The following is an 11,629-nucleotide window of genomic DNA, read 5'->3' as shown; positions in this document are numbered from 1 at the left end:
AGAAACTATGAGAAATCAATACCCACATCTGTTTACCGGTAAGATTTTCAAGGACGAAAATCCTTAAAGGGGGGAGAGTTGTAATATCCCGAATTAGGGCCTAATCGGAATAGTGGTTTCGTGACCATAAATCCGAGATAGAAATAATTATTTTATAATTATTTTTAGGTTTATGATATGATTGCATGATTGTGTGAAAATTTCGTGATGAAATTCTATGCCTAAAGTGCTTAAATTGAAAGTAGGGACTAAATCGAATAAGTTGCAAAACTTGCATTCTAGAAGTTTTTAGTATGAAATTGTTTTGGAATATTAATGAGGAGGTCTTAAATAGAAATTTTACCAATTTTAAGTTCATGGACAAAATTAGGACATGGAAGGAATTTTGGAAAGTTTAGTAGTAAGGGTATTTTGGTCATTTAGTTATTAAAATGAATTAAAAACAAAATTAAAAGCCAATTTTTGTCCATCTTCTTCATTAGGCCGAAATTTCAAGGGTTCTCCATAGGTAGGGTTTGTTTCAAGCTTCCAAGCTCCATAGTAAGTGATTCCAAGCCCCGTTTTTAATGATTTTTACGATTTTGAGATCCCGGTAACTCGATAAAGCTTATGTTAACAATAATTTAACCTAGGGTTTATATTTGGAAAAATACCCATAGGTGAAATTTGTGTATTTTGATGTTTTATGATAGAATATGAAGTTTTAAATTATGTTAGACAACTTGTACTACTCGATTTTAAGCAAAAACGAGTAAAAGGGCTTAATCGGTAAAAATACCTAATAGTCACAAGTACATGTTAGAGTGAGAATTTGATGTTGCCATAGAAGAGAAAAGTGATCAGCATGTTGTAAAACATAAGAATAAGGAATAAATTTTAATCCCGAGCCTAGGGGCAAAAATGTAAATATGCAAAAGTTTAGGGGTAAAATTATAATTTTTCCAAAATTTGAGTTAAGGATTAATTTGATAATGTGAGTATTAAATAAGCTAAATGTGTTATTTTAGATCAAGAAAGACGTGGAATCGACCTCAATCGAGGAAAAGAAAAGATTGTGGACTAAATTGCAAAATCTTTGTATTTTGGTACCAAGGTAAGTTCATGTGTAAATAATGTATCATAATGGTTATTTTTAAGTTATTGATGTTAATTATATGTTATGCTGAATTTTATTATGAAATGTATGCTTTGTGGTTAATTTCAAATAATATGTAAATTATGTGAACTACTTGTTAAATATAATTGTTACCGAGTATTGATTTCGGCATTCTACGGAAGACGACAAGGATAAGTGTTCGAGGAAAAAGCCCGTTTGAACCTTAGGAATAGATTAGGATACAAGTGACATGTCACTAGGATGATTGAGCATCCGAACTCGTTGAGTTGAGTCCGAGTTCACTTATGGATGCGAATGTCCGAACTCGTTGAGTTGAGTCCGAGTTCGTGAGATGTAACTAGGCATCCGAACTCGTTGAGTTGAGTCCGAGTTCACTTATGGATGCGAACGCCCGAGCTCGTTGAGTTGAGTCCGAGTTCGCTTATGGGTGGGTTACATGATTGCTTGATTGAATATGTGGCACTTATATGCAAATTATCCATGTATCCGAATTATATTCCGATGTGTTCAACGGGTAAAGTTCTACTCAATGGAGGAATATTCGAGATGTAAAGAGAAGTATTGGTGAGTGATGTGAAATGGATATTTTGGACAGGTATGTATTTAACCCTCGGGTTGAGTATTGATACAACCACGATAAGGTAATAAGATGATGAAAAATGATTAAAAATGTGATATGTGTTTTAGTGATACATGCTAATGTTGATTGGTATGACTGTTTGTTATGTTACTTATTATTTGCATATGAACTTACTAAGCATTTATGCTTACTCCCTCCTTCTTACTCATTGTAGTTTTGGACAAACCAGCTCAGGAGTCGAGATAGGTCGAAGGCTCAGTCACACTATCTGGAAGACTTTTGGTAATGGCTTGTAAATTTAAGTATGGCATGTATAGCAATATACTTTTTTGTGTAAATGATAAATTATGAAAATATTTAGTTTAGATTATATTTGATGTTAAGGAAAATTATTAAGATACTTAGTGCATAAAAACTCATAAAAGGGATGAAATTTGCCATAAACAGAATACTGCAGCAACACTGACGCGAGTTTAAAAATTTACTAAAATCATAGAAATTGAACTTGGTGATGGAATACATATCAAATTGAAGCTTATTATGTCTAGTTTCACATGAAACAAATGAAACAGTAAAGAAATTATATGTTACAAGATATTTGAATTTTAGTGAAACAGGGTCATAGCAGTTTTTGAATCCCCTGTTCCAAATTTAGAAATTCACCATAAATTGTAAAGATATAATTAGGTAGTGTATTTTATATTCTCAGAATCCTTATTTAGTCTAGTTTCATTAGAAACAAACCTCATAGTCATATGGATTTTTTTACAGAGAGAAATGTGGTTCGTAGTAAACAGAGGTCAGACCAGTCAAGTCCTGAAACAGGGGTAACTTTAACTAATAAACTGTACTAATTGGCCCAACCAAAAATTCTAGAAAAAAATTAGTAGATAGGTATATGAGTCTAGATTTAGGGAAAATTTACGGATCTTGATTTCGAGTTTCATAACTCGAGATATGATTTTCTTGTGACTGTGATGCAAGTAGCTTAAAAGCTGTGAATGTAGAAATAAATAATCCAAAGTTCTAAATATGTTAAATTAAGCTTAGTAACACCTCATACTCGACTCCGGCGACGGTCTCGGGCGTGGGGGCGTTACAATAATGATCAAATTGCACGCCATATTTTTGTTGGGTTTTATTTAATAGCATATACTATAATTTGTTAATACCTCGTACCCTGTTCCAGCGACGGATACGGGTAAGGGGTGTTACATAATGACCCCGAATCATTAAAGGGCATTTCTTGCATACTTTATCAACTATCACACATTTTCCTAGTAGATTTGACACTCTAATCATAAATTGTGTGTTCTCAACAGGTATATTCATACTAGACACCAGTTTCATGCATACATATGAATGAGTAGAACTGGGATCAATCAAAGCAATAACATTAGTATCATAAAGAGAAAATGTACCGGTAATCACATCGGGTGAGGAAGCATCTTCACGCGCTTTAATAGCATAAGTTCTAGCCGGAGCTCTTCCTTCAGATCTAACTGCTGCATCTCTGGCTACATTCTTACTGCTTGTTTCACTTCCATCTTTTCTCAGATACCTTCCCCTCGAGTCTGCACCACTAGCTTTTACATTCTGAAATTTTTCTTTCTCAGCTCTCTCTGGAGAGTCTCTAATAAAATGATCCAGAGAACCGCATTGAAAACATTCATTTGCTCTGTACAGACCAAAATGATTTCTACCACACCGCTGGCACTCGGGTTTAAAAAATCTCGTATTTCCCACATTAGCCGCAGAAGTAGTCTGAGATTTAGGACCCACATTTCGCTTCTTAAAATTTCCATATGATTGCCCAGCTGAAACTTGGGAACGAGGATTCATATTTCTTGATTTTTCGGTTTGCTCTGAGGGTGCATTACTCATTGGTCTTTTCTTCCAATTTCGTGTTTCAGATTCTACCTTTTTCTTTTCCTTCAGTAATTCTTCAGCCTTGCAACCTCGATCGACAAGTACCACCATTTCTTTTAGTTCAAGGATCCCAACAAATACCTTAATGTCTTCGTTAAGCCCGTCTTCAAATCGTCGGCACGTCTTGGCTTCTGTAGGAACATATTCCCTGGCATACTTACTCAATCGAACAAACTCTCTTTCATATTCTGAGACTATCATATTACCTTGCTTCAGCTCAAGAAACTCTTTACATTTTTGATCAATAAATCTTTCACTAATATATTTCTTCCGAAACTCTTCTTGAAAGAATTCCCAGGTTACCCTCTCTTTCGGTACCACCGAAATCAAAGTCTTCCACCAATTATAGGCTGGATCTCTCAACAAAGATGTAGCACATTTCAAACATTCTTCAGGTGTACAAGATAATTCATCAAATACCCGGATAGAATTTTCAAGCCAGAACTCTGCTTTCTCTGCATCATCATCAATATTTGCTCTAAATTCTTCAGCCCCTTGTTTATGAATTCTGTCAACGGGGGTTCTGTGAAATTTTATCATATCCACTCCCTGAGGCATCGGAGGCATAGGTTGAGGAATTGGGGGAGGTGGGGGAGATCGTACATTTGGGTTCGTACGAACGAACTCAGTGTACCATGCACTCATCATTTGGAGAAAGGCTTCCCGATCCCTTTCTCCTCCTCCCTAACCAACAGTAGGGGGTGGGTTTTCAGTCGGCACTGCCCCTTCAGCCGGAGCTGGCGCATTACTCTCTACTTCATCTGCCACAGCTGGATCGGGATCCATTTACTATATAAAAATCATTTAAAAAGGTATGAAGTCGTCACACTATCACAATTCATACATATGACATGTATAGCAAAATCCATACATACAACACGTAGTCCGAGAACAAACTAAACCTGCTCTGATACCACCAAATATAACGCCCCACGCCCGAAACCGTCGTCGGAGTCGAGCTTGAGGGGTTACCGAACATAATTTATCAAATTAAGAACTTCAAATCATTTGTTTCTACATTCACAGCTTTCTAGCTACCCGCGTCACAGTTACAAGAAAAATCATATCTCAAGTTACGAAACTCGAAATCAAGATACGTAAATTTTACCTAAATCTAGACTCATATATATATTTACTAATATTTTTCTAGAATTTTTGGTTGGGCCAATTAGTACATTTTATTAGTTAAAGTCTCTCCTGTTTTAGGGTTCGACTGCTCTGACCTCTGTGTATTTCGAATCAGATATCTCTCTATACAGAATTTAAATGACTACAAGGTTTGTTTATCTTAAAACTAGACTCAACAAGGAATGTGTACATATAAATAATGACTTATAATTATTTTTTTAAAATTTATTATGAATTTTTAAAGTCAGAACAGAGGATCCAGAAATCACTCTAGCCTTGTTTCACAAGGTTTCAAATATCTCATAAAGTATAATTTATATGCCTGTTTTTTTTAATCCATATGAAAATAGACTCATTAAGCTTAAATTTCATCACTTTCTCATGATTTAATTCCATTTATACTATTTTTAGTGATTTTTCAAATTCATGTCATTACTGCAGCAATATTCTGTTTTAAGGCAAATTTCATCTTTTCATGAGTTGTTATGAACTAGATAACCTATTAAACTTCCATGATATCAAACATGATCTAAATTTAACCATCACCATGACTTATCAATATCAAACATTTTCTCAACCAATCATGGCCATATCATAAAATTATTTACACAAAATAAGTATATTGCTATACATGCCATACTTAAGTTTTACAAGCCATTTACCCAGATGAAAGTCCTTTGGATAGTGTGATTGAACCTTCGACCCGTCCCGATTCCCGAGCTGGCTTGTTCAAAACTACAGTAAATAAAGAGGAGGGAGTAAGCATAAATGCTTAGTAAGTTCATATGTAAATAACAAGTAACATAACAATACAAATATACCAAACAACTTTAGCATGGTATCACCAAAACATATTTCACATTTCTAAACATCATTCATCATCTTACCACCTTATCGTTGTTGTATCTATTTTCAACCCGAGGGTTAAGAACATACCTGTCCAAAGTGTCCATTTCACAACACTTACCAAAACATCGCTTTCATCTTAAGTGTTCTTCCATTTCACTAGAAATTTCACCCGTTGAACACATCGGAATACAACTCGGATACACGGATAATTTGCACATAAGTGCCTCATATGTAATCAAGAAATCATGTAACCCGCCCCTAAGTGAACTCAGACTCAACTCAACGAGCTCGGGCGTTCGCATCCATAAGTGAACTCGAACTCAACTCAACGAGTCCGGATGCCTAGTTACATTTCACGAACTCAGACTCAACTCAACGAGTTCGGACATTCGCATCCATAAGTGAACTCGGACTCAACTCAACGAGTTCGGATGCTCAACCATCCTAGTGACATGTCACTTGTATCCTAATCTATTCCTAAGGTTCAAACGGGCTTTTTCCCTCGATCTCACATTTGCCGTCTTCCATGGAATATCGGAACCGATACTCGGTAGCAATTCATATTTATCAAGTAGTAAACATAATTTGCATATTACTTATTATTAACCACAAAGCATAATATTTCACGATTAAAAATCAGCATAGCATATAATTAACATTAATAACTTAAAAATAACATTTATGCTACATTATTTACACATGAACTTACCTTGGTACCAAAATATAAAGATTTTGCAATTTATTCCACAATCTTTTCTTTTCCTCGATCGTGACTTGAATCTCGTTTCTCTTGATTATGGAGCTTGGAAGCTTGAAACAAACCCTAACTATGGAGAACCCTTGAAATTTCGGCCTAATGAAGAAGATGGACAAAAATTGGCTTTTAATTTTATTTTTAATTCATTTTAATAACTAAATGACCAAAATGCCCTTACTACTAAACTTTCCAAAAATTCCATCCATGTCCAATTTTTGTCCATAGACTTAGAAATTGGTCAAATTGTTGTTTAAGACCTCCTAATTAATATTTCAATGCAATTTCATACTAAAAACTTCTAGAATGCAAATTTTTCAACTTATTCGATTTAGTCCCTACTTTCAATTGAAGCACTTTAGGTATAGAATTTCATCACGAAATTTTCACAAAATCATACAATCATATCATATTCATCAAAATAATTATAAAATAATTATTTCTATCTCGTATTTGTGGTCACAAAACCACTATTCTGATTAAGCCCTAATTCAGGATATTACAACTTATGATGTACAAACATGTATTTTTACCAATGTGGTGAAAATGAATTAATAAGGGTGATAAACTTAGTATTATAAATTTACACTAAAATAGTTTTGGACAGCAACAGCAATCCGAATTTGAAAATCCACCAAAAATTGTGGAAATTGAGTTAAAGGCTGAATAAAATATGAAACGGTGTAAGCAAAGGAGTTTCATACTATGAAATATTTAAATTGTTGTGAGACAGAGTCCGAATGATTTCGAAATCCCTTTTTTTGATTTGATAAAATCATTGGAAATTTTAAAAAAAATAGTTATGGGTTATAATTTATATGCTTAGAATTCTTAATGAGTTTATTTTCAATAAAAATAGACGGAAATTCCATCCAAATCCTGTGTTATGAGATAATTAATTTATAGTGAAGAGGGGTCAGAACTATCAGACAACGAAAAAGGGTAATTTTAAGGAATAAACTGTACTTATTGGCTAGACCAAAAATTCTTAAAATTTTATGGTTAGAAGATATCTGAGTCTAGTTTCAGGGAAAATTAGTAGATCTTAATTTGGAGTTCTGTAGCTCTAGATATAAATAATTTAGTGACCATGACTTGATAAAACAGCTTGACTAGAATATAAGTAAAAATACAAGTAGGGTTGTATTACCATGAGAAGCAAGTTGATAAATTGCTTATTATTTTCATACGGTCTTACTAAGCTATAAATCTTACCCTCTCCTTTCCATTTCTTTAGTGCTGCCAGGTTAGCTCGGGGTTGGAGATCGTCGGAGGCACCATCACACTATCAAGCCATCACCTTTGGAGTATTGACATTTATGTATTAAACACCTTCAAGTGAGTGGCATGTATAGAGACTTAGTTTTTAAGATAGATGTTATTATGATTAGCCAAATATTTTGGCTTATATTGAGTAATTGTATATAGCCATGAGATGTGGCTTATAATGATTGTGGCTTGTAAGCCTTGTTATTCATGATAAGTTCTAATGTTTGCGATGCGATGATGTTTTCATGCTTGTGGGACATGTATGATTGGTGTTAAGACATGTGTGTCTGATAAATGCTTCATGACCAATCAAAATGGTTATAGCTACGGAGTAATTGTATGGTATAGAAATAAGACGATGATGATTGAACATGAATGCTTAATATTTAAATAAGGTCACTTGACAAGGTCAGTGAATATGGATTAATGTGTCTAGACTTGATATTATATGAGGATGTGAAACTTGTGAATGATAGCATGTTAAAGTTAAGAATGCACCTTAGTGAAGTCTGCTAAATCATTAAAGTGATGCCATGATGTATAACTTTGATGTGTGTAAAAATGTAAGGCATTAATGGTAACAAAAGGCTTGGAAAATACCTAAGTGGTAGCCACACGAGCAGAGACATGGCTGTGTGTCTCAGCCGTGTGGATGACATGGCGTAGCACACGGGTGTGTGGTTTGGCCGTGTGGTTAAATTTTGTTTGCTGATGTCATAGTTAGAGAGTTACATGGCCTGAGGACACGGGCATATCCTAGGCACACAGGCGTGTCCCTGTGCCCACACAGGCGTCTGACCCTGTTTCATGGAAAGAAATTTTCTAAGTTTTCTCAAAACTTTCTAAGGTCTTCGATTTAGTCTTTAACTACTTTCAATGCATGTTTAGGGCATCGTAAGCCCGTGTATGGGACATTATGCATGTGTATGAAAATTTTTGAATTAAAAAGAAATTTTATGGTTCGATTTTTGCATGTATGTGAATGTCTAAGTCTGGTAATGCCTCGTACCTTGTCCCGGCGTCGGACACGGGTAAGGGGTGTTACACTCGACTTCCTTTTTCAAGCTTATGGTTAAGTCAAATTTTGGAGTCGGAGCTCCTCTCTATCATTAATAGTATCATAATAAAAATAAAAGTCATCTTGGGATTTGGGATTCGGATATAAAACAATTTGGAATTCGTCAGAATGGTCTATGCAGTGATTTATCAATATAAATGTGTATGATACTAAATCTTGGTATGTGTAAGTATGAATTGATTATATTAAATTCTGCTTAAGTATTCACCAAATATAGATGTATCCATCCATGATAAATGTTAATGAACAATTTTTGAAAATAAGAGTGTGTATCACCCCTTACCTGTATCCAATGCTGGAACAGGGTTCGAGGCGTTGTCAGATTAAAACATAAACATTCACACAAAACCGGGCCATAAATTTATCCCAAATTTAAAACTTTTCATTCACATGCATATCGTCCTTTATATGGCCCTCGAGGCCCAAAACATACATTGGGTGTGGTTCAGGACTAAACCGAGAACTTTCGAAACTTTTGTGACACTTAGAAGAATTTTCTTGTTTTGGAGAGTCACACGCCTGTGTGGGTAGGCCGTGTGGTCACACACGCCCGTGTCCTCAACCCGTGTAACTTCTAACTATGATGTCATCATACAAATAGAGTCACACGGCCAAGTCACACGCCTATGTGCTTAGGCCATGTGGCGAATTAAATTCTCGAAATTAAGTGCAGACTTCACACAGCCTGGGCACACGCCATGTTTTAAGGTCGTGTCCTCCACATGGATGAGACATACGGCCGTGTCTTTGCCTGTGTATTTACTACTAGGCATTCTGTTTAACATTAATTAGGATGCAGGGGACACACGACTAGAACACACGCCCTTGTGGCAAGCCGTGTGTCACACACGGTCTAGACACACGCCAGTGTGTCTACCCGAGTGGACGAATTTAAGGCTATTTTCCAAGCCAATTGCCACCCTTATTTGCACAACACATTCATAGTAGTCATCATCATTCAACCATCAACAACTAATAGCCATATCATAATGGAATTTTCACATACATGCATAGATGAATAGGTTTACAACCCAATAATCATTGTGAACCATATCTCATGGCCTTATACAAAATGAATCATAACACCATAAAAACCCAACACATTGGCTAAACAAATATGACATATAACAAAATAACCAAGTTCCTATACATGCCATACTCGGAGACTAACTATACCCAAAATATCCAATTGATAGTGTGAGCGAGCCTCCGACATCCTTTGATCCCTGAGCTAGCTTAGCAATACTCTAAGAAAATGAAAAAGAGAGGGAGTAAGCATAAAGCTTAGTAAGCTTGGATGTAAATAATAAGTAATAAAAATGTGCATTTTTGATAAACCGTAATTTATACATATTTTTACCCCATGTTTAACGCATTTTATGGATGATTTTCCATAAGAATTGGTGAATTCGATGCTCCTAATGCTTTAATTTCATGTTTTATACTTAGGAGAGCATAGGAGAGCGAAAGGAACGAGAAACGGGCCAAAAACGAAGAAAATGGGCCAAAGTACGAGATCAACACGGCCTGGACCTCCTCACACAGGCATACCACACGGCCGTGTCAATCTGGCAGAATTGGAGCACGACTCATACGGGTATAGCACACGCCCGTTCCATTCTAAAAGGCTTGAACATGGCCTGAAGTAATTGCACACGGGCGTGTCCCTGCCGAGCGCAAGTTGAGTCCAATTCGTAAAAGGCTAATTTTGAGGGCCTCTAGGCATTCCAAAGCCTATAAATACACCCTAGAGGAGGAAGAAAAGGGAGACGGAGAAGAGAGGGTTAGGGATTACTCCAAGGAAGCCGATTGATCCATCTCGGAAGCAGGATTCATCATCAAGATTGAAGATCTCTCCTCAATTTCCCTTCAGGAGTTTTGGGTTTTCTTTATGTTTTGTATTCTTTATTCTTCTGAGATGTTTTCTTATTTAGTTATGAACTAAAACCCCTAAATACCTAAGGGGAATGAAACCTAAGACGAATCTTGTTATTATTTTCTGAATCGTATGATAAATATTTAACTTGTTTTTAATTATGTGTTCTTAATTCTTGTTTTGATATCCCAGGATACTAATTCAAGGCATGCTCTTATTCAGAGGAGGAATAGACCCTGTCTAAGAGTACTTTTGTCATAATTAAGCAGAGTTGATTGCGTGCCTAGAAATAGGGTGACAAGATTTTGTCGGATTAGGGTGAAACCTAATAAGCGGATCCATAGATCGAGTTAATGCAACCCTAGAGTGTTAATTAGAGAAAAGTCTCGGTTACTCAATCTAGGGATTAGACGTTATTAGTCTTGAATAGGGATAATAACATAACTTAGGGATCTCTACGGAACAAGTTGAATGAATAAATCGTTTGATTCGGAGCCAGAATAACAAGTAAAGTCTAGGTGGATTTTTCCTTAGGTATTGTCTTCATTCAATTGATTTTCCCAAAAGCAATTCCCCAATTATTTTCTCTGTGAGTTCTTAGTTTAGATAATTAGTTAATTAAAATAAAACCTCTTTATTCTCAGGCTAGATAATAAAAAGACAGTCATTACTAGTACTTTTAGTTCCTTTGGGTTCGACAATCCAGTCTTGCTAAAACTATACTACTGTTCAATAGGTACACTTGCCTACATCGCGATAATAGTTAGTTCAAGAACGAGTAATTATAAATATTTAAAACCTATCACGAAACCTCGTGAGCAAGTTTTTGGCGCCGTTGCCAGGGAACTGGATATTAGGAACACTCAATTTTTATTACTTTAGCCATTTATTTTTCTTGCAATTTAATTTAATTTTATTATTATTTATTAACTCTTTTTTTCCTTCTCTTGGCAGGTTTTCATAGTTTATGACTAGAAGAAACCCGTCGGAACCATTACTATTTGACGAAGTAATCGATCGCACAGTTCGTAGAAACCAAAGAGAAATGA

Source organism: Gossypium hirsutum, chromosome A12, assembly GCF_007990345.1.
Source record: "Gossypium hirsutum isolate 1008001.06 chromosome A12, Gossypium_hirsutum_v2.1, whole genome shotgun sequence".
Classification (NCBI taxonomy): Eukaryota; Viridiplantae; Streptophyta; class Magnoliopsida; order Malvales; family Malvaceae; genus Gossypium; species Gossypium hirsutum.
The sequence above is the reverse complement of the archived record's forward strand: the minus strand, read 5'-3'. Positions refer to the sequence as shown.